Genomic DNA, 25,915 nt, shown 5'->3' on the forward strand with positions numbered 1-25,915 from the left:
TTCCTTTGGCTTCAGGAATCAACAGGTTTCCTCCCTGCAGCAATTATTTTACACCTTCTTCTATATTCTTAGACATATCTTCACATTAGACTGGAATGGAGAACAAAAATACATCCCAGAAGAAGCAGTGACAAACTGCATCTACATTGTTGCCAAGAAATTGAATGGCTATCTCTATGATCAAAAGTCAAGATTGAAGTTGCAAACCATGTTCATTATTTGTAATGGGAGAGAGAGAGAGGGGGAGGGAGGGAGGGAGGGAGATGTGAATTAGTATATTGTCCTATCAACAGAAATAATAAAATACCAGGAAAATGGATGTACTCTATTACAAAGTTATATTTGCAACCCATAATGAAGCTGAGTGAAAAGAATGTTTTGTGCTTTGATAACTACAGATTTTTCAGTGACTTCTCTGTGACTCCACTATTATTTTAAACTGAAAGGACCTCTTTGTGGCTCTAAGATAATTATTTGTTTTCAATAGAAGATAATCTCTGTAGTTCAGGGTTGAATTGTGGAGTCCTTGGTACTCTCTGAGCTTGGTTGTTTACCTGCAGATGTTTCATTACTAACAAGGGAACTTCATCAGTGCTGGTGAGTGGGTTTTCTCCCTCTTTATATAAATACAGTAACTTGCCCTGCCAGTTCTGGTGGGGGTATTGTCTTCTGCTTGATTGTTTGTCTGGTGTTAATCCTTACTTATCTGGGTGTTGGCTGCTGGAGAGGATGTGTTCTGTATTTTCTTCTTAACTTTCTTATTATCTATTTTGAATGGTATGTAAATGTGGTTTATCTCTAGAAGTCTATTCAGGGGTGTCAAACTCAATTTCATTGAGGGCCGCATCAGCATTGCGGTTGCCCTCAAGGGGCCGGGTGGGTATGGCCAGGGTGGGCGTGGCCTACTGGGTGGACGTGGCTAGAGTGTGTATGGCCTACTGGGTGGGCGTGGCCAGCTCTACATCGTTCGCATCAAGGGTGCCTATCGGGGCCTGGGCAGGAGTGGGACAGATCTGAGGGTCTCTGGCAGAAGGAGGGTCTCTGGGCCATGGCCAAGGCAGTGGGGGCCGTTCCCTCACTGTTTCCAGGATGGCTTCAGGGGCCACATGAAACCACTTTGCGGGCCGGATCTGTTTGTGTTTGACATGTCTGAGTCTATTAATGCCTGACAGCTAGCTATTTGTTCCTTTTTGCTTTATCATCTTTGTGCTTCTAGGTGGATTTATAGCATTGCTAGACATGCTGCCCAGTTTGGCCAGGAAATCTAGTTTAGAAGCATTTTGGATAATACCACTGACAAGCACTTCTAGGTCTAGACAGAGTCATTAAGTCAAGGAAGAATTGCTCTGGGTGGTGCATTCAATGAATAATGAAATACATCACCCATCCCTACCTCCAACAGCTAGCCACAGCAACCAGGAAATAATTTATCAGCTAAGGTTTTTAGACAATTTGTTCTTTGCTTTACCTTGTATCCAGATGATACATTATAGATACATACATTCAAAGGAGGATGGTAAAATGGTTGTCCTCTTACTTAATTTCAGACTATTTTTTATTGAGCAACATACACATCCCTGTACTTGTTTAGAGTTAAGTTTATTACATTATTATTTATATGATGGCTTTTTATAGCTTTAGTATCTAGGACACAATCTTTTTGGCATATTTTCCAAAACTCTTCAGCATTCAAACTTTTGTTTCTCCAAGTAAACATGCCTCTAATTAACGTGGATTAAAATGGCTTTATTAAAGAGTTCATTTTTGTAGACTTTGTCAAGTTTGTTCATCAGTCACATGATTGCACAGGTATATAACAACATAAGAAAAACCTGAGTCAACCATAACTATGGTTATGTCAGTGCATTATGGTCAATATGAATAACGACTACTCACTAGATACTTCAGATTTAGCTGAAAATGCAAGCTTTCCTGATATATAACAGCCCTGCTATAATTTCTGCTGGTTAGAAAATGACCAGACAGACTGCTAAAGGAAAAAAAAAATACTGGATCAGAGAATATAAGGATCTCACTGAGTATGTATTCTCTGTCTAATGCTGAGTCAAATATATTCCTTGAGAACCAAGCTAGTGGCAGTATCAAATGGCAAATAGTAATATCAAGGAACAGAACCAAGTTTACAATTCATATACCTAGAATGGTCAAGCAAGAATTTAGATGACATACAACACCATGAATCATTATACCCAACAAGCTAAATACCTTCAACCAGGTACCACTTGATTAAATAGAGATACTTCTGCCAACTGTAACACTCAATTGCTCACTATATCCTAGTAGAATACACCTTTATAAGACCAGGAGAAAGATATGGATCCTGGCAGATTATTTTCACATCTGTTCCACATCTGTTCACATCTGGTCTCCTGTAGGTCCTGGTTGTGAAAAGACACCATCTCCTCATTACTATCAGAGGACTCTTCAGAGTACTTTACCAAGGCATTTTTGCAACATCAGCAGTTTCAAGATGTGGATTGCAGCAAACGGTTACAGAAAAATCTAACTCTTTGCTAATATTATTTGATTTTGTAATCTGACATAAAATTTCAAGCAACAGAGGATATTCAAAAGATAGGTATTGGTGATCCCAATATTGTCACACTGGACAGCTGGAATAATTTGCCATGCTCTATGGCAGTTTTGGTCACCACGATGTAAAAAAGATGTTGAGACTCTAGAAAGAGTGCAGAGAAGAGCAACAAAGATGATGAGAGTTCTGGAGGCTAAAACGTTTGCTGGAATTTGGTATGTCTAGTTTAACGAAGAGAAAGATGAGGGGGAACATGATAGCAGTGTTCCAATATCTCAGGGGCTACCACAAAGAGGAGGGAGTCAAGCTATTTTCCAAAGTGCCTGAAGGCAGAACAAGAAGCAATGGATGGAAACTAACCAAAGAGAGAAGCAACCTAGAACTAAGGAGAAACTTCCTGACAGTTAGAACAATTAACCAGTGGAACAACCTGCCTCCAGAAGTGGTGAATGCTCCAATACCAGAAGTTTTTAAGAAGAGACTGGACAGCCATTTGTCTAAAATGGTACAGGGTCTCCTGCCATTATTATTATTATTATTATTATTATTATTATTATTATTATTATTATTATTATTATTATTATTAATGTACCTATACTTTTGAGTACTCTTAGGGACATTTGTAGGGGGGATGCGGTGGCTCAGTGGGTTAGGATGCTGAGCTTGTCGATCAGAAGGTCGGCAGTTTGGCGGGTCGAATCCCGAGTGCCGTGTAGCAGAGTGAGCGTCTGTTACTCGTCCCAGCTTCTGCCAACCTAGCAGTTCGAAAGCATGTAAAAATTGCAAGTAGAAAAATAGGGACCACTACGGTGGGAAGGTAACAGCACTCCGTGCGCCTTTGGCGTCTAGTCATGCCGGTCACATGACCACGGAGACGTCCTCGGACAAGCGCTGGCTCTCCGGCTTTGAAACGGAGATGAGCACCGGCCCCTAGAGTCGGAAACGACTAGCACACATGTGCGGGGGAACCTTTACCTTTACCTTTAGGGACATTTGTGGATTTCCCTTTTTGTGTTCAGTAAAGCAGGGGTCCCCATCCTCTTGTTTGCAACCAGGCCACGAAAATGGCAGGCGAGCAAGCACGCACACATTCATCCCCATTTCCATGAGCAGCAGGCAAGTGCAGGCATGCACACTCCATTTGCATGAGTGGCAGGCACATGTGCACACTGTTCGTGCAAATGGAGTTGTGCACATGTGCTTGCTAGTTGCTCATGCAGAACCATCCCCTCCCCTTGCCGGTCTGCAAAGCCAAAATGTTTGGGGAACTCTGCAATAGGGGATAACCCTGAACCCCCTTAGTTTGTAGAACCTATTATTTATCATTTATTTAACTGGAATTTTGGTTTAGTTTGTGATACCACCTTTTTGTTATTATAGCATCTTTCTACTGTTTTGATATTCAATGTTATTGATTTAAACTGTTACACTTACATACGCCTTTATCAATTATTTGCGATTCAGGCTACTTTGGTTTCCATGAAAAGTGGTAATAAGTTGTTTGCCTCACATTGTGTACCATCTTTCATCTGAAACAAATTGGTGCCTAAGGGTATACTGTATATACTATAGGGACTGCCAAAATCCAGATGACCATCAAATAGGAGCAAAGAGTTTTCTGCATCCCTTTGCTAATCTTCTACTAGTCATCTAGATTTTTTTTACTCCTAATAAAGGGGAAGCAGAAAGTTGAGACGAGGAAAACCAAAGCTGATATAAAAGAGGAGATTGTAAAATAATTCTGGGAGAATGTGAAGCATCACGTAGACCAAGGGTGTCAAACTGCTGGCCCGTGGGCCAGTTGCATCATGAGGAGGCTGCACCCACTCCAGCTCTGGCAATGTGAAAAAAGTCGTGATATGTCACAACACTGCACATGACGTGGCGAGTTTGACACCCGTGATGTAGACAATTGGGAGGCTTAATGTTGAGGCCAAGGAAGTGAACAAGACTCTTTCTATCTCTCCATGTATGTGAAAGAAGGAACAAAGAGTGCTGAGGTGATTCTTAAAGAGAAAGAACTGACAAGCTTTGAGATGAGAAAGGTAGTTTGCAAGTGATAATTATCCTGAAAAAGAGAGAGAGAATAATGTTTTTTAAGATTTAGGATACTGTTTATTTGTGAAAAGCCTCAACTATGGCATTCTGTGAAACGGATTTCTACTGAGTCTTATAGAATCAAAAGGTAGCTTTGCCTTCTATTAATAAAATCCCACAACTTCAGATATTCAGCAGTTAGTAATTTACTTCCTTTAAGCCTCACTGTTTTCTTTATTATGGTGGGATAGACTGCTTCCATCACACCAGGTATTTATAATAATGCCACAGCACTTTCTCAAAAATCTAAATGTGCTTATTATTGAAAATGATATTATGGGATTTTTTTGTTTTGTTTTTTGCATCTGATCTTTAAGCATTCTGCACGTGCTCAGGATCACATCCTCTAACAAGGGCTTCTGCTGACTTCATATCTTCAACACTTACCAATATAGTACACTCTCAGGAAAGGAGCCATTTTGAAGGACAGTTCTTAGGACATCCTGTAGTGTGAAATGCTATCTGGAAACATGGCTAACTCTCTGTTTAAAAACAATTGTGTTTTCCTGGCTATAATCTTCCCTGTAATGCACATCAGAGCTGGCTGCTTGTTTGTTTGCAGAGTTGAGCTTCTTGTAAAGAGGAAAGAGAATGAGACTGAATAGACAGAAAAATCTGCCACTGCTGTTTGAACAAATGCTATCATAGTTAGCCTTCAGCATTTACTGGGTTGTCTCCTTGACCTCCTTTTCAGTTAGGTTGCAAAAGTTATGCAGAGCACTATCAGAACTGCAGAACAACAACGACAGATTAACTAAGTAGTGTTTCCTAACCAATAACTTATTTCAGAATAATCAATAATCATATCCAAGCTAAACTCTAGCAGTCATCATTTAGAGCTGAATTTCCAACATTCTCAACTGAAGTTTCAATCCCTGCACTGCCACCTATTGTTGAATTAATTTAACTCAATATAAAAGATAGAGTGGCTAATAATGTTTTTTCCTCCATCCCACTTTAGAAAAAAAAAAGGAAATGACTTTTTGCATCCCAACAATTTTTCTGGCAGGAAAAAAAAAGAGCATTTGAAGTCCAAGTCTAATGGGACAGGAAAGCATCAGCAAAATAAAGCCACTAGTGACTCCTGGTGGCTTTATTGACAAAACTGAGTATTCTTGGCATTATAGAAAATAAACTTTTAGTATTTTTCTTCAATTTTTCTTTTAGTTAAGCTTCCAATTCTTCAGGTAGTTGTATTCCCTAGAAATCTCTATTAACCAGATCACCTATTGAGCCATTGGAGTAAGGACACACGACTAATTGTTGGCTTAATATTCTTAATATTCAGTCACAAGGGGTTAAGACATATAAGTATTCCACCTAATGTTGAAGCATTTCTAGCATTCCAAAATGTTACTAAAATGTCATTTTGCTTGAACTAAAGTAATATGCAAGAAAGGAAAAGTTTGAGAACATTCCAGATTGTGGAGGGAGGAGGGGCAAAAAAAGCAAGAAATTTGGTCATGTGATCATCTCATAATTGACGTGATCTCTGCTTTTGTATGTGTATTCATGTAACATAAATGTATAAAGGGGTGGCTTGTTTGATCCCACTTGCTTGCTCCCCAAAAGCAAGCTACCTCCAGTAGCTTGAAAAAGAAAAACAAAATAGCTTCATAGTAGTTTCAACTTAAATTTAAACAACAGAAACTATAACTGAACTGGAAATAATTTAGCTGAGGCCTCCTGCAATATATTGGGAGGGCAGATTCCCATTCAAATGCATAGAAACAGGTACAGAATGTTTCATAATGGTGCGTTAACATATAATAAATTATAATGTGTATGATGCATATATTAATATAATGTATGTTATATATCGGTATAATGATTTCCTTATAAGATTAATAAAAAAGAGTTGTTAATGAAGCTACAAATTGAGTTAATATGCAAATAAGCAGAATGAATTAAAAACTTATGTAGGACCTGCATGCCTAACTATGCAGGGAGCTACTGTAACATCTAAAACAGCTATGGGCAGCTATGTCTATTTTACGATCAGAAATTCTGGGAGGTGAAGTCCACAGGTTGTAAAATTGACATAGTTGCCTGCTGTGATCTAAAGTATCTGGTTAACTCCTAGTGAACAAGATAGCTGGGTCAGCCATTCCATCTTATGTGACTGTTCTAATACTCTAAATCAGACATGCTAAACACAAGGCCTGGGGGCTGGATCCGGCCCACAAAGTGGTTTCATGTGACCCACAAAGCCATCCTGGAAACAGTGAGGGAATAGCCCCCGCTGCCTTGGCCACAGCCCAGGCCGGCCGGGAGCCAATGTACAATTTTGTGGTGGTCATCTATGCTGAAATACATTCAGTCTTAGCTCCACAAGGCCGTCTGGAAACAGCGAGGGCACTGCCCCCTGGGCGCACACTGGGGAGGTGTCACCCTTTGTGAGGAATGAAGAAATGCACCATCACCTGGAAGTGGCCAGCACATGGCCCTGCCTATTTCAGACAGGCTAGGGGCTGGGCAGCATTATGCTTCTCTTCAGATTCGTGCCACCTGGCTCAGCCTTTCGGCACTGTAAGGAGAGTGCCCCGCTGCCTGCCAAAACCGGGCAGGCTGGGGGCTGGGAAGCATTGCGCAGGTAACATCGACTCTCATGCTGCTTGTGGCATCCCCTCCCCCAGAGCCATCAAGCCGGATATGTGAAGTGGGCGAGGGCCATGTGCTGGCCACTTCCAGGCAATGGTGCATTTCTTCATTCCTCACGAAGGATGACACTTCCCCAGCTGTGTTTCTTGCCTGTTTTTCTCCCTCCCTCATCTCAAATATTTTCCCACCACTCTGTTTTTAGGAAGGAAGGAAGGAAGGAAGGAAGGAAGGAAGGAAGGAAGGAAGGAAGGAAGGAAGGAAGGAAGGAAGGAAGGAAGGAAGGAGAGGGTCTGAGGGGAGTCCTACCTTAGTCCTGCCCTGCTGCTCTTTCACCATCCCCTTGCCCCCTCCTCCTGGCCTATCCTGGGCGGGGTCTCCCATCCTATTGTTAAGGAAGCTTTGGATACAAAGCCAGGTCTCCTCACATGGAGAAGGAGTGGGCCTCCCTCTTGACTTTGCCCTTGTACCCATCAAGAGCAACCTGGCTAAGGAGAGCAAGCACAGCAGCAGCAGCAGCCTTGAGGAAGAGGTAAGTGCAGCTGGGCGCCCACTTGGGGAAGTGAGGCTGGGCTTAGTGCCATGGGTGCTTGAGGGCTGGGCATTTGACCTACATGCCACCGTCCAGCCCCCCCCCCCTGCATGGCCTGAGAGGAACAGTGAGGGTCCTCCAGTGGACCATGCCTTGGCACTTGCCCCGGTCCCATCTCCTTCTGCCAGAGACCCTCAGATCTGTCCCACCCTTGATGCGAACAATGTAGAGCTGTCCATGCCCACCCAGTAGGCCACACGCACTCCAGCCATGCCCACACAGTAGGCCACACACCCCCTAGTCACACCCACCCTGGCCCCCAAGGGCAACTGCAATGCGGATGCGGCCCTCAATGAAATTGAGTTTGACACCCTTGCTCTAAATTTTAGCTATAAAACAGTCACTATCCTGTTCAAGGTCCCAGAGTCTCATGGACTGCCCATTTCATAAAAGTGTCTAAAGATATTTATTAATTGTTGACCCTTTCACTTTGATTTTCAGAATTTTTGGCTAAATATTGCCTGATCTTTCCTAAGTAACCTGCCGCTCCCCCCCCTCAGTTATGATGTCTGTCGCTTCATGACTCAGTTAGACCAAGTTGTCAAAATAGCCTAATAAACAATATCCTTGTTGTTGTTTTTTAATTTGTTGGGTTTTTTAAATTTTATTGGGCTACAGAGATAACTAGCCAATGCTGTACCAATACCAATAGGAACGTTAGCAGATGACAGAGGCAGGGTGGAATATCCACCATGTTAGGTATTCTCAACCTGACATTAGTATAATATAATTCCCATATTGATGCTCCTCAGCTACATTCTTCCTAGCATAATCCTTTGGGTCAAGTGAGGGAAACACACTGTAAACCCATAACATACAAAGTTTTCACATGCTAGAAGTATTTAATCATGGTAGATGGCACCCTTGCTTAGTAAACGTCTCCCTTGCTTGGCTCCCTCCCTGCCTTTTCTTCTTTTTAATCAAATTAAAACCAAACTAATGACTTTTTTTTCTGGCAGCAAACTGTTCCATGGGTAACTAGGGAAAGAAAGGTTTATTGCAGCTTTATTAACATATATTAAAATCAATTGAAAACATTCTATCCAGCCAGCTGATTGAAGAACAGGCTCCCTGTAGATATTTGGGTTTTGCATTAAGAAAGTTGTCACAAGTAATTTGGGCAAGAGTGCAGAGCTACAGACTGCCAAATGTTGATTAATTAAGCCCATGTTTGGATTAGTTCTGCTAGATGGTTTCATTAGGGAAAATGACTGAAAATATGGAATAAAGGATCCAAGGGAAAATATGGGGGATTAGAACATCAGTAAAACCTGAAACAAAGGAGATGACAGTTGAAGAGGGATGATCAGATCACATCTGGCACCTAATGAATTTATTCACTGACCCGGCGTTTTGCTAGAAGAGAAATAGATGCTACACGATATTACACGTTGCTTTCTTTCACCAATGTCTCTCACTTGCACTTATTTCAATACTGTATTATTGGACCAGAGCAAATGGTGGTAGAATTTATTTACTGAAGTCTAGCCAGGGGCCATAGATCTGTGATAAAACCTATGACTTGCATACAGATGGAGCCATATTCAATATTTAGCCTGTCCATTTAAAAAAAATATGAAAGAGCAAGGCCAAAAAATCCTTTGCTTAAGAGCTAAATAAAACATTCCCAGGATGCTTGACTAGCTGGAAGTACCTGTACGATCATGAACCACTGTATGTTTTGTTAAAAAAAAGTGCCACAATGCTAATGTTTATTTATCCAATGGCTTTTTTAAGTAGCCAGTACAGAGACGTGTGAATGCATTCAATGTAGCTATTGGCCTTGTTGTAAACATACATCTTTTGAAAACTAGAACATGATGGATTTATTCAGTAGATCAAAACTTTGATCCCTGGTGGAAAAAAGCTGCATTATTTATAACAATAAATATGGCTGTAAGAAAATGTGGATTACTACAAGAAAAGAAAGGCCATATTTTTTTAGCAAATTATCTAAAACATTAAGAATAATGACTTATGCCCATTAATACATCAGTCCCATGAGGTTCAGTGGCACTTGGAATTTGGTAAAGGGGAAATGGCCAAAAGAGGAAATCTGATGAGCATCCAGACTCTAAATTTATGTTTTCAGTTATATGAAGTACAACAGTCGACAACATTAAACTTGTATTGGCCCATGCCTAAATTCATTCAAATGTGCAGATTTGTAGTTATCAAGAGATAGGTGTGAATGGGTGAACAGTTCAAATAATAAATGCAATGCCAAGAAATTATCATATGATTACATGTATGAATCACCCACACTGTGAATGGGGATCACATACATGTATTGCATTTGATATTAGGAGCTACATTTTGCAAAAAGGGCTGATATTATTAAAATATCCATTATCTATCTATCTATCTATCTATCTATCTATCTATCTATCTATCTATGTCAAATGTTAACTATTTAGATTACCTTGCTACGCCCCAAACATGGGGCAAATCTTTATTTCCTGTTTTCAGCCTATCTTGAAGGCCATCAAACAGGCTGTACTCACACCAGACAGTTCATATATTTTACACAAATATATGAACTGTCTGGTGTGACTACAGCCTGTTCGATGGCCTTCAAGATAGGCTGAAAACAGGAAATAAAGATTTGCCCCATGTTTGGGGCCTAGCAAGGTAATCTAAATAGTTAACATTTGACACATATCTCCCCTTGCAGAAAGCTAACAGAGCGAGAGAGATCCTGTGGCTCAAGAGGTAAATACACTGCCTAATGTGCAATCAGCCCAGGTTCGAATCTCAGAAGGGTATGGCTGACTGATGAAGACTAAAGAGTCAGAAATGCATTTCAATCTCCCTTAATTCTTTGTTAGTCATTTACACACACACACACACACACACACACACACACACACACACACACAACACACACATATATATATATATATATATATATATATATATATACAAGTTGCAATATATCCAAAAACATAATGACAGCTGTCATAGGCCGCTTTACGCGGCCGCACTGACAGCTGTCAAAAGGCAACGCACGCGCAGTCGCTCATGCGGCCTACAAGTACACGCGGCCGTTTGACAGCTGTCAAACGCCACGCATGCGCGTTACAACTCGAACTGTCGAAACCGCGGCTAACCCTCAGCGGCAGCCGCGAGCTGTCAAAATTGGTGCATGCGCAGTAACGGCGGCTAGCTATCAAAACGCCGCCCGCCCGCCAAAACCAGCTGACGGGATTCCCTCCCCGGTTAACTCGTTTGTACTGTCGCTGGGGAGATTCTGCTCTGACAGCTGACCGATTGGCCCCCTGTCCTTGGCGGGAAGAATACATCCAGCTGATTTGCTGCCCTGTTTGGCAGCTGCCTATATAAGGCACGTTCTCCCTGATCTGTTGTCCGGGCTGGCTAAATAAACCTGTTAAACGAAGACGCGTCTCCCTCGTCCTTCCTGCCGCTAATCCACCTGGCGACGAGGATGGGATCCCGGTACTAGCTGAAGTCACGGCCCTGGAAGTCGCTGTCCGGTCAAATCGCTGAAGTCACTAGCTAAGTCACCGACCGGACAAGCCAACCTTCCGGGCGCTCTAAGTACCGCGGACCCAACATGGCAAACCTAGGACACGTGAGGGAGTTCGACGTCCGGCACCCCGAAGGATGGGAGTCGCATTGGGGCCAGGTCGAGGGGTACCTCCTCATGAACAAAATCACGGAGGACCGCCACAAGGCCGCCGCGCTCCTGGGCCTCAGCGGGCCGGCAGTTTATGACATTGCTGTCGGCCTCTGCAGCCCGGACCCAGTCGCCACAATACCGTATGCCGAGCTCACAGACCGCCTCAGCAAACATTTCATGCCAAGGCGGTCGGAGCTGTATTGGCGACTCTACTTCGCCCAACGGAAGCAGCAACCAGGTGAAACCTCCACCGCTTTCATTGCGGCTGTCAGACACGCCGCCCGCAAGTGCCATTTCCCCGACCTGGAGGACCGAATTCGTGATCAGGTCATCGCCGGTCTCCAAAACGTGCGTCTGCAGAGGAAGCTTGTGGCAAGGCCCACAATGGACCTCGCAGAGCTCACTCTAGAAATAATGGCGTATGAGGACAGCCATCGCGACGAGACAGAGACCTTCGGCGAAAACCCGGGCACCTCCGTCCATCAAGCCCGGGAGCTTGACCAAGGACCCCCGGAGCCTGACTCCGGGGTCGACGCAATCCTCTCTCGCTTCAACCGGATGGTCGCCGGCCAGGAGAGGAACCACAACCAAGACCGACAGACAGACCCCAACATGAAGAAAATGCCGACCAATGCCAGGGCGAAGTGTGCAAGCTGCGGCGGAAACCATGCCAGAGCTACCTGCAGGTTTAGGAACGCGAAGTGCCACGGCTGTGGCAAGACCGGCCACATCCGATCAGCTTGTCGCAGCCTAAACCGGGAGACCCTCCACGACCTTGATGAGATCCCCGCAGGTAGGACCGCCCCTCCCCGCCCTCCCACGGGGGTTGTAGGGTCCGTATGCTCCCTAACAAAGGCTCCCGCTAACAACATCCCCAGAGCCAAAGTAAGAGCGTGGGTCAAAATTCAGGGAGTCCCCTGTGAAATGGAGGTCAACTCAGGATCCTCCGTTTCCATCCTATCAGGGGACACTCTCCAGAGAATAGCCAACAGAACAAATCACCGCATCCCCATTCAACCCTCCAGGGTCTTGCTGGCAGATTTTCAAGGGGCGCAAATAGATTTAAAGGGACAGGCCGTTCTGAAGGTCGAATTTAAAAAATTCTCAGGCCACTTAACAGCCCAAATAACAAAACAACCAAGAACCAGCTTAATCGGGTTAGACTGGTTCGAGGCATTAGGCATTCGCCTCGAAGGGACAAACCGTATCCACACTAATTCTTTAGAAAATATCTGCAAAAAATTTGCGGATGTGTTTGACGGCTCACTGGGCAAATACAACGGCCCCCCCATCGACCTCAAGTTCAAACCGGAGGTAGGACCCATCAGAATTAAAGCCAGAAAAGTTCCCTTCGCCCTTAAACAAAAAATAGACAGGGAACTAGACCGCTTGCTCAAATTAGGAGTCCTAGAACCCACTGACAGCGGAACATGGGAAACCCCCATCGTGACACCTGTCAAACCCAACGGGGAAGTGAGAATATGCGCGGACTATAAAGCGACCCTCAACCGCGCACTCAATCCCCATTCATACCCAGTCCCATCAGTGAGAGATGTTCTTTCGGAAATAGGGTCCGGCTCCATTTTTGCCAAATTAGACCTGGCACACGCTTTCCTGCAACTCCCTGTAACCGGGGAAACTGCAGATGCCCAAACCATAGTGACGCACAGAGGGGCGTTCAAAGTAAACCGCCTCCAATTTGGCATCTCTGTGGCACCTGGAATATTCCAGGAAGTCATGGAACGAACTCTCAAAGGCATCCCCGGAGTCTGCCCGTACTTTGATGACGTCCTCATCGCGGGCGACTCCACCCACTCACTAGCAACCAGGCTGCACGAAGTCCTCACAAGGTTCCGTGCAGCTGGATTAAAACTAAAACGTGAGAAATGCTCAATAGGGGTACCCTCCGCAGACTTCCTGGGATACAGAATAGATGGCAAAGGCATTTACCCCACCAATGCAAAAATACAAGCAATCCAGGCCGCACCCCCCCAAAAAAATAAAACGGAGCTCCAGGCATTCCTAGGGCTCCTAAACTTTTACCACTCATTTTTGCCAGGCAAAGCCACAATAGCGGAACCACTCCATAGACTCTTAGACAAAGGAGCCCCCTGGCAGTGGACCTCACTTCATAACGACAGTTTCAAACAGCTAAAACAATTACTCTCTAGCGATACAACCATATCGCATTACAATGAGACCAAACCACTATGCATCGCCTGCGATGCTTCACCTTATGGCATTGGGGCAGTCCTCAGCCACTCCCTCAACAATGGCACGCAAGCCCCAATCGCATATTACTCTAGGACACTTTCAAAAACCGAGCGCAACTATGCGCAAATAGACAAGGAAGCCCTGGCTATAGTAGCTGGAATTAAGAAATTCCATGATTACCTCTATGGCAGACCTTTTACAATCTATACAGATCACAAACCTCTCCTGGGCATATTCACATGGGACCGCCAAACCCCGCAAATTCTATCCCCGCGAATGCTTCGCTGGACCACATTCCTATCTGCTTACTCTTATCAACTAATCTACAAGCCAGGAAAGGAAATGTCCCATGCTGACGGCCTCAGCAGGCTCCCATTACCTCAAATAGACCCAGACCCAGCCCCGGCCGGCCAATTCCTGGCCATACAAGAACTCTCTGAATGCCCAGTAACAGCAAAAGACATCGCACACGCCACAAGCAGGGACCCCACCCTCAGCAGGGTGCTCTCATGGGTCACATCAGGATGGCAATCATCCTGCCCCTGCCCCCCCATCCAACCATATTTTGCGAAACGCCACGAGCTTTCCACACACTTAGGCTGCATCCTCTGGGGATGCAGAGTAATAGTCCCATCATGCCACAGGACCAAGGTTCTCCATACACTACATGAAGGGCACCCTGGCATCTCAAGAATGAAGGCCCTGGCACGCAGTTATATCTGGTGGCCATCCTTAGACAAGGACATCGAGCGGCATGTAGCTGGCTGCTATCTCTGCCAGCAAACCAGACCCGCCCCGCCACACGCCCCAGTTCACAAATGGGAAATCACTTCCAATCCCTGGTCCCGCATCCACCTCGATTATGCAGGACCATTCCAGGGACAAACCTTTTTAATCATTGTAGATAGTTACTCCAAATGGCTGGAGGTTCTCCCGGTTTCAAGCACCACCTCAGAGGCCACTATTCAAGCATTAAGGGGAGTCTTTGCAACCCACGGTCTTCCAGATGTAATAATAACTGACAACGGACCTCAATTTACCTCCCGTGACTTCCAGATCTTCACGAGGAGGAACTGTATTAGACACGCAACATCGGCCCCGTTCCACCCGTCCAGTAATGGCCTCGCAGAGGTCATGGTGAAGACCACAAAGGACTCTCTGCACAGAATGATCGTCGGAAACTGGCACCGTCGACTCGCCCGCTTCCTCCTCGCACACCACACCACCCCCGTGTCCACCACCGGGAAATCTCCGGCAGAACTAAGATGGGGTCGCCGACTGGTTACTCGACTTGACAGACTGCACCCAGACAGGCCAGCGGCCGAAAAAACCAACAACCTGCCACACAAAACATTCACTCAGGGACAAAATGTCTGGGCCCGAAATTATGGGGGAAGGGATAAATGGACCCAGGGGGTGGTTCTCGATCAAACCGGCCCCCTGTCATACACCATTAACGTGGGCGGGGGACTCACACTCAGGAGACATGCAGACCAGCTTCGCCCCCGGTCACCCCCCAACACCACCACGCCAGAAGCGGCGGCAGAAAATCCTGAACCCCCCAGCACCAACTACCCGGAAGATATCCCTTGCCATACAGTCCCACCGCCCATTCCCCCCGTGGAAGCCCCCGTAACCATAGAAGAGCCTGCACCTCGCAGATCCACTCGTCAGAAGAGGCCGCCAGCATACTTGACGGATTTCGAATGGGCCGGAAGTTCGCCTACCAGTTCCAACACCAGTTAAAAGTTTACTTCGAGTTATGTGTTCCGTTCAAGGGGGGGGAAGGGGTGCAATATATCCAAAAACATAATGACAGCTGTCATAGGCCGCTTTACGCGGCCGCACTGACAGCTGTCAAAAGGCAACGCACGCGCAGTCGCTCATGCGGCCTACAAGTACACGCGGCCGTTTGACAGCTGTCAAACGCCGCACATGCGCGTTACAACTTGAACTGTCGAAACCGTGGCTAACCCTCAGCGGCAGCCGCGAGCTGTCAAAATTGGCGCATGCGCAGTAACGGCGGCTAGCTGTCAAAACGCCGGCCGCCCGCCAAAACCAGCTGACGGGATTCCCTCCCCGGTTAACTCATTTGTACTGTCGCTGGGGAGATTCTGCTCTGACAGCTGACCGATTGGCCCCCTGTCCTTGGCGGGAAGAATACACCCAGCTGATTTGCTGCCCTGTTTGGCAGCTGCCTATATAAGGCACGTTCTCCCTAATCTGTTGTCCGGGCTGGCTAAATAAACCTGTTAAACGAAGACGCGTCTCCCTCGTCCTTCCTGCCGCTAATCCACAAGTTTTATTGATTTTTTAATATTTACATATACATGTATTTGTGAAGCAATACGGTGGTTGGGTAGTCAAAATAACAAATAGCAAGTTGTAAATAGTTCAAGTTGCATCAACAGGGATTCCCTCTCTGATTCCCTTAATTATCACATAGTCCAAATTAGTCAAGTTAATACATTTCTAGTTGTAACCTAGTCAATTAACAAAATTTTCAATATATTTTCACTAATACGTATCAATATCCTGTTTTTAATTTTATCTAATCGCAGTAGAATATTCTAGAGTAGCCTATAATGTACGAAAGAAAGTTTAATTTTTGGGTAACCCACAATTCCCTATTTCAATAAAGAATAATTCTCTTACCTACAAAACTTACATTGTTCATTACAAAACATTCTTATGTTTTACCATTAAAATCTAGTTTTCATCTTAACAAATCACAAATTATTAGAAAGATATTTTTTGTCTTAACCATTCAACAATTATTAAAATACTATTTTTGTTATAAGATTCTAAATTCTATAGTACAGTTCAAAAGTAACAACTAATATATTCTATAAGTCATCTTAACCATACAGCAATTGTTAAAATACTATCTTTCGATATATCATTCCAAATTCTATAATATACCGTAGTTCAGAATTATATTCTAAAAGCTTACTTTTGTTTTCCCTTACAAATCTAAAACCTAAATATAAAATCAGTTATATTTTTAGAGATTTCCCCTTAATCCATTGAAAGGTATTTTTATAGTCTATCTTTAGGAATCCCAAAAAAGAAACAAGTTCAGTTTTTTAAATCTAACTCTCGCCTTCCTTTTGTGCCAATCAGACTTCCCTTTTGGCATCTTTAAATTCTCAAATGTATCTCCCTTTCTTCCTATACCTCTTATTTGAATCCAGGGAGAGTATCCAAATGTCAGTTTTGCAAAGAAAGTGTCCCCTTTGTAACCATTGAAGTTTTGCTTTAATAATTCAGTTTTTGATGATTGATGTAATATAGTTGTCATTAAATCAGGCACGTCTTTTTCTTCTTCCAATTCCATCTGGATTAGGCAGAAAATAATAGCTGGTGTGATGGTTGTCATTTGATTAGTTGCATTCTCAATAAAGTATATTTGAAGGCCTTTAATGTCTTCACTCTTAATATTACTTTCTTCAGGTGGTGTTGCTTTTTGAGTTGTAAGTTTTGTAGTTGACATTGAAGTTTGGACTTTAAGATTCTCTGTAGGTTGCATTTGTTGTTCTTTGAAATCTCCTATTTTAGTGTTAGTTTCCACTTCGTCTATTTGCTCTTGAATTATTATTTCCTCATTTAAGGTCAGAATTTTATTTGGTGGCTTTAAGTTGTCAGATTTTTTTTTTTTGCAGTTTGGCTTTAATTTGCTCTGTCATTGCCAAAATCATATCCAATATCAGTTTATAATCAAGTGGTAGGATATATGCATCCATTTCATTGTTGTTTGCAGTTAAATCTTCCATGGAGGCTATTTTAATAATAGTTAAAGATTATCCACCTCCAAGAGTTGTTTACAGTGCCAGGTGTTCCCACACTTATCTTTAAAAGTAATGTCAAGGACAGCTCTGTTATTCAGTCAGCTCTCACAACAGGAGAAAAGTTTACTTGTACCAGGTTTCGCCACAAGATGTCATCAATAGCATATAAAATGCAATGTAAAAATTTTCTTCCCCCCCAAATTAATATAAAACTTTTGTAGCATTAGTATAATTTTTTTTCTTTAATTCACAGCTTAGAGAGGAAATAAAGTAGTAGATCCCCACCAAAGAATAGGAGCTTTTTAGTAAATACAAATAAAATTACTTAATTTCTTTGCTGAATTACTTGAATTTCTTTAAGGCTTTAAGGCTTTAAGATTTGTTCCCAGAGTAGATATTCGCCGTTTTTTCAAAAAGTTGGAAAATAAATTTTCAGGAAAGTCCCACAGAAAATTAGTTAAGGGAGTAAGAAAGGTAAAATCTCACCCAGGTCCTCCAGATTGCTTCTTAGTGCTAGGTAGTGCTTTTGGCTTTCGGCAGGGAGAGGCTTAATGATCGGCCATCTTTATGGCCGGTCTCTTTTTCTTCGGGCCAAAGGAGTTGTCCTGGATTCAAGCGGAGGGCTACTGCCCTTCCGCGATCACAGGGAAGACCTCCTCTCGGTAGTCACCCCTCCAGGGCGATTTCTGACCCTTTTCAAGGTCCTCCAAAAAAGAAAGAACAGACGGCAGGAAGCAGACTGTTCCTGTGTGTCTGGAAGTGCCGCACGTGCAATCCGGAAGCCAAAAATATCCATTCTTCAGTGTAGCTCTCTCAAGGGAACTTGTTCCACCAGCTATCCCTGGAACCAATGGAATAAAAAATTCTGATTAAACCTACACCTATACTGGAAGCAGCTGGTTATTCCTTTGTTCCCCTTCCATCTGGGATCTAACAACATCTCACCCTTGGACTGGATGGGTGAGCTGATATTTAAAAGTACTGAACTGTTTTCTCAGGAAGAAAGCTGATGTAGAACAAGAGAAATAAAACTTTAGAAACACCAAGATGGACATCTCTAAATCATTCTTTATTCCCTCTCTTGATTGAACCAGAGCTGAACTGTCTGGTGATAAATGTTTCCTCAGGAGGAGGAATTAATCAGAAAGGATGTGAAGTAATGTAATGCATCAGAAACACAATTGTGTATTTCTGAACTAATCAGTCTTGGTCAACCCAATGTCAACTTTTAACCTCACTTTTCTGATCTTAACAATGCAGTTCCAGTTCAAAGGAAAAAATATATGAAGTTCCAACTATTTTAATTCCATCCTAGTGCTTGCAGGAGAAACAAAATCTCTTGTAAGCAGAATCACATTAAGATCTATCAAATGTATTATCTTGTCTCAAGAAGTAGCAAGCTAAGGACCCAGAGATGTCCCTAGAACAAATTAAGAATAATTAGTTAATAAAATAAATAACTCTTCCCTTTGAGTATCTTAGTGGTAGAGTAACTGCTTTGCATGTAGAAGGTCACATGTTTAATATCTGGCTTCTCACCATAAAGCTATAAAACTCCTTCCTAAATCTATGAGATGGTCTGACAGACATTGTAGACAATATTAGATAAACAGAATGAAGTTATAAGGCAGCTTCCAATATTGAAGCTGCCTTATAACTTCTGATCTGTTGGCATGAGCAGTTCTCTACACTCACATCTCCACAAAAGGAAGAATAACATTGAATTATAGTTAGTTTGAGAGCTCTGGCAAATACAGTCCAATGTATTCCTTAGTGGTATTTAAAACACCTGACTGCATTTGAAGAATTGTGTAGGGCAGAGAAAATATATTCTATATGTATATTCTATGTATATATTCTATGTATGAGAAAATAAGCAGCATACTGTACATCATACTGCCTAATGATCTACAGTAGGGAACCATTCAGTCCTGTTCATAGGAAGTGGGTCAGTAGCTGTGAGAGTTCTGCAGCACAGCAGATAAGAATTTGTTCAGTTTCAATTGTTTTTGACACAACTTTCCACTTTGATTATTTAGTCAAATAAATTACAGTTCTCATAGACAGAAAACACATGGAATTGGTGGTGAAGAGCAAGAGACATGAAATTATGTCATTTTTGAGAGAAAGATAGGCTGGAATTGGATCTTTTCCCATTACTTATATATTTTTTGTTCTTTGTTTCCAACTACTTATTAGATTGTATTGTATTATGAAAGGTGCAAGTCCCTTAAGGGTATGCCACAGTCATCATAGGGTCAGTAGACAAAATTATGTTTGATTTTCTTATATTTGAGGTTGATTGTGTGGCTGCTTTAGGAGAAAGGGATTTTTCCTCTCAATTTTGGTCCACTAAAGTTTAAGGCCATCCTTCCAGCTTGAGCCCAGATGCATTCAGAGAGTGATCTCCGCCTACTTTATTTAAATCCCCTTTCCCTGTGGGATTCCTTTATAGATCTCTTAAATTATAGCTTAAGCAAGATTGGGGAAATTTTGGCTTTCCTAGATGTTGATGAATTAGAACTTCCAGTCAGAATGGCCATGGAATGGGATGATAGGAGACTGTACATAGATTCCCTATGTAGTTTCCCATTGCCCACCTGACTTAGGCAGTTCCTTAGCAGTATTCAAAAGGGAGAGAATGGAAGGAAATACTCTAAGTTTTGCACAATAAGCTCTTCTCATATTGTGTTATAAAGCTAATTATGTGGACAAGTGATTACGTAGCATAATTCCTCCAATAAACTCTGGATTCTTTCAAGGTAGAAGGCTTCTGTAGGTAATGTGGTCTTGAGTGATATGTACTTAGTGTAGAAATCACTATCAGAAATATTTTATTTCTCCAACAAGATGTTGAAGTCAATAAATTGATTGTGTGCAATAGCAGCTGAACTAATTCAGGTGCTCTCTTCCTCTCTGACAGCAATTATGCAAGGAAACTGCATGTGCTGGATGTTTTAATTACTTTGTGACATATTAATATGAGGCTATTGAGGCTATTACTACCATTTCACTGTATAGTTTCCACTAGGAGAATTGAGCTCATCCCCCAGTGAAATGTCTAGCTCATATTTGAAATAGAACATAAAATAATAGGGTTGGAAGGAATTTTGGAAATCTTCTAGTCCAGGGTTGTCAAACTGCTAGCCTGCAGACCGGTTGCATCATACAAAGGCTGTGCCTACCCCAGCTCTGGCAATGTAAAAAAAGTCACAATATGTTGTGACATGTCACATGACATGGTGAGTTTGACACCTGTGTTCTAGTCCAACTGCCTACTTGAACTGGATAACTGGTTGTGCAATCTCTTCTTTAAAACCTCCAATGGTAGAGTACTCAATTTCTGGAGGCAACCCATTCCACTGATTAATTGTGAGGAAATTTCTCCTTAGTTCTAGATTGGATCACACTTTAATGATTTAATGATCATTATTGTCTTCTGAAATACTAAAACAAGAAGACTACAGCAAACTAGGAATGCAATTAATAAACAAGAGTACTTTAATACGCTAATTTTAATCCTAATCCTAGCCTCATCAACATTCCTCTATTTTTTCTTTTATGAAATATATCTAGAAGATAGAAGATAACTTCTTTCTTGAGGTCAAAGGCTTTGGGCTCACAATCTATTCAGAAAGCCCAAATACTACCCCACTACTGCTTTAACTGACTTAACTTTAATTATTCTTCCATTGGAAGAGGAAATTAAATCTGATTTTATACACATCTTCTTAGCAAGGCTGCACACTATAGTATCTGTTTTCTCATCATTAAAATATGTATACATGGCCTGTTATGTGATAAATCACTAGATAGCATACAGATGTAATAATACATCAGAACCTAATTAAATAATAAAAACACAAATACCAGTCTGTTTAAACACTGAATGTAAACACTCTGAGTGCATCATCATAAGCACTCAAAAGCCAAGATAAAAAAAATCTACATACAGTATCCCTGTACTGTAGAAACTTCGTTGTTTATAAGAGAGTAAGTGATCCAAATCTTTCTGGTTCATTATTTTATATAGAATAATTATTCTATTCTATTCAATCATATCAAATGAAGATATATAGAATGTGGTGCAAAATATCATTAAAAGTTATCATTTGATCAAGAAAGCATAAACATTCCAACAAAAAATAAAAAGAAGACATTTCAAATAAAATTTGAAAATGACATGAGACTTTAAAATGGTTTACAAAAAAACTTCTCTTCCTTCAGGAGTAACCTCAAAAAGGAATATACCTCAAGAATCTACTGTATGTTTTCTGGATAACAGCACAGGTTAAAAAAAAACATTTCAGAATGGCTCTGAAGTAATGTTCATAACTCTGAGGCACTCAGGAATGACACTATAGATAACCTGGCCACAAACCAATTTAGCTTTACAGGTCAAAATCAGCATCTTAAACTGCATGCAGAAACAAATTAGATAAATGCAGCTTATGTGGTTGGGCCCAGATATGATAGTTTTATATCACTAGATCAGTTTTCTTTAGAATTCTGCCCTCCAGATGTTTTAAATTCTTTCCCAAATATTTTACCTTTGGTGAGACATGTCCTCTGAATTGAAATGAGCAAGAGCACTTATTAGTTCAGATGAATGATTAGCTAGGCATATTGGCTGCCCAACATCACAAAATAAAAAAAATTCCCAATGAAAGTAGTAACAGCTGTGTGTTCTAACTCAGCTGATAAAATTTTCAGATACTGGTGTGGGGTGGAAAAATCCAATGCTTTAAATTAAAGGCATAAAAGCATTATATAAATGTTTTAAATAAAATGTATAGCTGAACAACTATAACCATTGTTTTTTGTATAATGGAATTCAGCAAATGGTTTTAAATGATTGGCTTTTCCCCTAACATTATTATATTTTGTAAGCTCTAAGAAGCACCTGAAGGCAGGACAAGAAGCAACAGATGGAAACTAAGCAAAGAGAGAAGCAACCTAGAACTAAGGAAAATTTCCTGACAGTTGGAAAATTAATCAGTGGAACGACTTGCCTCCAGAAGTCGTAGGTGCTCCAACAATGGAAGTTTTTAAAAAGAGATTGGACAATTATTTGTCTGAGATGGTATACAGTTTCCTGCTTGAGCAGGGGGTTGGACTAGAAGATCTCCAAGGACCCTTCCGACTCTGTTATTCTGTTAAGACTGTTTTACATATCATCTGTAAAGGACTTTGCAGAGGTTTCCTAGATCCTGCATGTCTTTTATTCTGGAAAAAGTTTCAGTCTTCTATTAGTTATTTTGTTTTAAGCTGATTTTTTTTCCTCATCTATCTTCCATTTATTGCTATCTGCTACCATGATGGCAAAAATGCCTAGCAAAGTTTTATCAAATCCCTACTGCAACCTATGTGTATACACATTCAAGATCAGTTGATAATAACCTTTCATTCTTCCTTTACTTAGTCTTAATAACAATTGTTCACTGAGGTTAAGTAGTAGAAAGTTCAGCTAAGCAGAAACTCAACCACTACTATCTGGAAGCATCTTTAGCTGGCTCAGCATAAAATGTTTCTAATATACTTATTTTGATTTTAAAAGGATTGATAGAAAAGCCACTCATTTTTATAATAAATGCTAACCAAACAGAGCAGATTTTGAAGTCCTTTGTATGTGAGTGGCACTTAATGGAATAATCCATATCTGAACATTAGAAACACTATTATCTATGCATAAGATCTCAAACTCAGATTCCAGTTAAAACACTCAAAGTAGCAGGATCGACTTGAAAAAGAAAAGATTTTGGAAAGCACAGCTGGAAGCACCATGCCTACCTGTAGTTTTCAAAGCCTTTCAAGATATTACTTTCAAATTGTGTTTTTTAATGTGACAACAGGGGGAAATTATTAAATCTAAAAGGAGTAATCATATTAATTTGATGCATATTTGATTTAAATCAGATTTAGTTTGCCATGGGCTGCACACTTTATCATCCTCATTATGTTTGAGAAGTACAACCTAAGGACATAATTGAAAAGCTTTTGCCTCCCTGAAAAATGTTCATTTCCGAAATAGGCTACTCAATTTATTGGATGCTTTATAATAAAATTGCAAAAACAATATAGCAAAAATATCTTGTGATTATCAATGCTGTACAAATCTTGCAACAGAAATGCTTTGAAATAAACAAAATGCCTCCCTGCTCATTGAAGCAGTCACATCTTTTTTCCAGCTACTCCTGACTGCCTCCAAATGTGTGTGTAAGGTGAAGGTTGTGGTTGCTTTAATAGATTGAGGAAAGGTGTTCCAGATGTATTTCCAAATCCTTCTCAAGGATTTACACAGCTGTGGTGATTTTGATACAGCTTTCTCCTAAGTTATTTGCAAAAGCACAAATGTTAATGAAGGATTTGCCGATTAGGTACAAATGCAAGATACAAAAATAAACAGATATGTGAGTCTCTTTGTCACTAACAAATTATCTCCTTATTAAAGCATCAGCCCCAGCATACAGAAATAAGGTTTTCTTATTTTTGACATATGAACAAAACCATGTATTAAAAGGTAACCTTTTAATAAATGCTATAGATTCTTTTTAATATTCTGCTGGCAGAGTTGAGCTATCATTTTATTACATTGTCATGAGTAAATGTTTTGAAAATACTACAGCCAAAAATGATATCAATGTGAAAAAAGGCATATGAAGATGGGAATAAAAGGAGGTTGAAGACATTTGTCTTCCCTCTGTTCACTTCAATGATATTGTTTTCTAGTCTTTTTTTTCTGACATGAGAGATTCAAGAGATTTGAAAATTAGGAAAAGCAATGTTTCCCTAAATTAAATTATAACATGACACGGAACTAAACAGGAGATATAATGCACTCTGTGCTCTTGAAATAGATAAGTCTGCATTTGGGGGAAGAACAGACATGTGCAACTTAGAATGATAAATCTGGAGCGCTGATACATGAAGTGACAAATTCTATATTCAGAAAAGAAATTACATGACATTAAAGGCCTGTGGTAGATTGAACATTTCCTTTGACTGAAAGAGGCTCTGTCCTAAAGAAGATATTTTTTGTTTTGTTTTGCAATTTACTGACACTGTGTGTTTTGGAATGCCTTGGTGGAGGAATATTTCTTTTTTAAAAAAATGTTTTCTATCACCCAGATAAAATAGAAACCCAACCAAGTACAAATAGATCACATGTTTGTTTTTTCCCAAGTTATACACCACAAAGAAACTATGACATGCAGATCAATGTTCATCAGCCTTAGAACTTTAAGAACTGAGGACTCCCAAAATTCCCCAGTCAGCTGCTTGGGCTGATAAATACCACTTTAGATATTTATGATGCTGTAGAACAGTGGCTCCCAACCTTTTCTATATCCTGCACCCCTAGAACGCTTTTGATATATTCTCAACCCCTTACAAAAGTTTGAAATAACAGCAGTGAATTATGCATATACACTATAATTTTGAAAACCCAAGTTTTTGCTCTCCCTGGAATATCGTCTCACACCTCCAATTGGGAATCCCTGCTATAAAATGATTCTCATATTTCCTTCTTAGCAGAAAGAGATCTAAAGTTGAGCTAGGTCTGGGATGGTCCTGATTTAAGTCTACTTCTGGCCATGGAAGTTCATTGAATGACTTTGAGCCAATCCTTTCCTCACATTTAAATTACCTCACAGGGTTGTTGGATGGAGTATTATTTTGTTTTGTTTTTTCAATTTATTGGCTGTCCAAATCCTGGGGACCCTGAGTGGTACATAAAACTAAAAAGGATGTAAAAGTGGTAAAAATATTAAACATTTTTAGTAGTACTATCTATGTTTCCTTGAGGTTCTATAGGAAAGATATGTGGAATGAATGAATGAAAGAGAGAGAGAAAGAGAGAGAGAGAAAGAAAGAAAAAAGAAAGAAAGAAAGAAAGAAAGAAAGAAAGAAAGAAAGAAAGAAAGAAAGAAAGAAAGAAAGAAAGAAAGAAAGAAAGATGCTTCTGCCTCATTGGACCATGAGGTAAAAGTTAGATGAAACTCACTTTTCCATTCTTTCCTGGGGCTTCATCAAGAAAATAAAAAGGAACTTTGGGTTCAATGTATAGTAGAGTGTGATTTTTTTCCCAACTCTCTCTACAAATATAATGAAATCCTAGATTCTAAGCCCTTCCTCAACTATGGAGATATTCTTTGAGACGACTGCTTTCATCTTGTCTCTTCTCCACATATATTTTTATATCTTTCTTATCTATGATTTCTCTAACTCATAAGCCTGCTGTTTTTCCCAGAACCAGCTCTACCATTAGATGGAGGGGAACACCTGCTGTCTCAGATAATGAACACATTCTGAGGTAGCAGTGATCCTAGTAGGATCCTCCTGAGCTGTCCAGACATTTGCTTCTACTGCAGGTTTGAGCCATGTCATATACGTCTTGAATCGATCTATTACACAGACCCGCTGTTTTTGGTTAT

This window comes from Vipera ursinii, assembly GCF_947247035.1.
Source record: "Vipera ursinii genome assembly, chromosome: 1".
NCBI classification, from domain to species: domain Eukaryota; kingdom Metazoa; phylum Chordata; class Lepidosauria; order Squamata; family Viperidae; genus Vipera; species Vipera ursinii.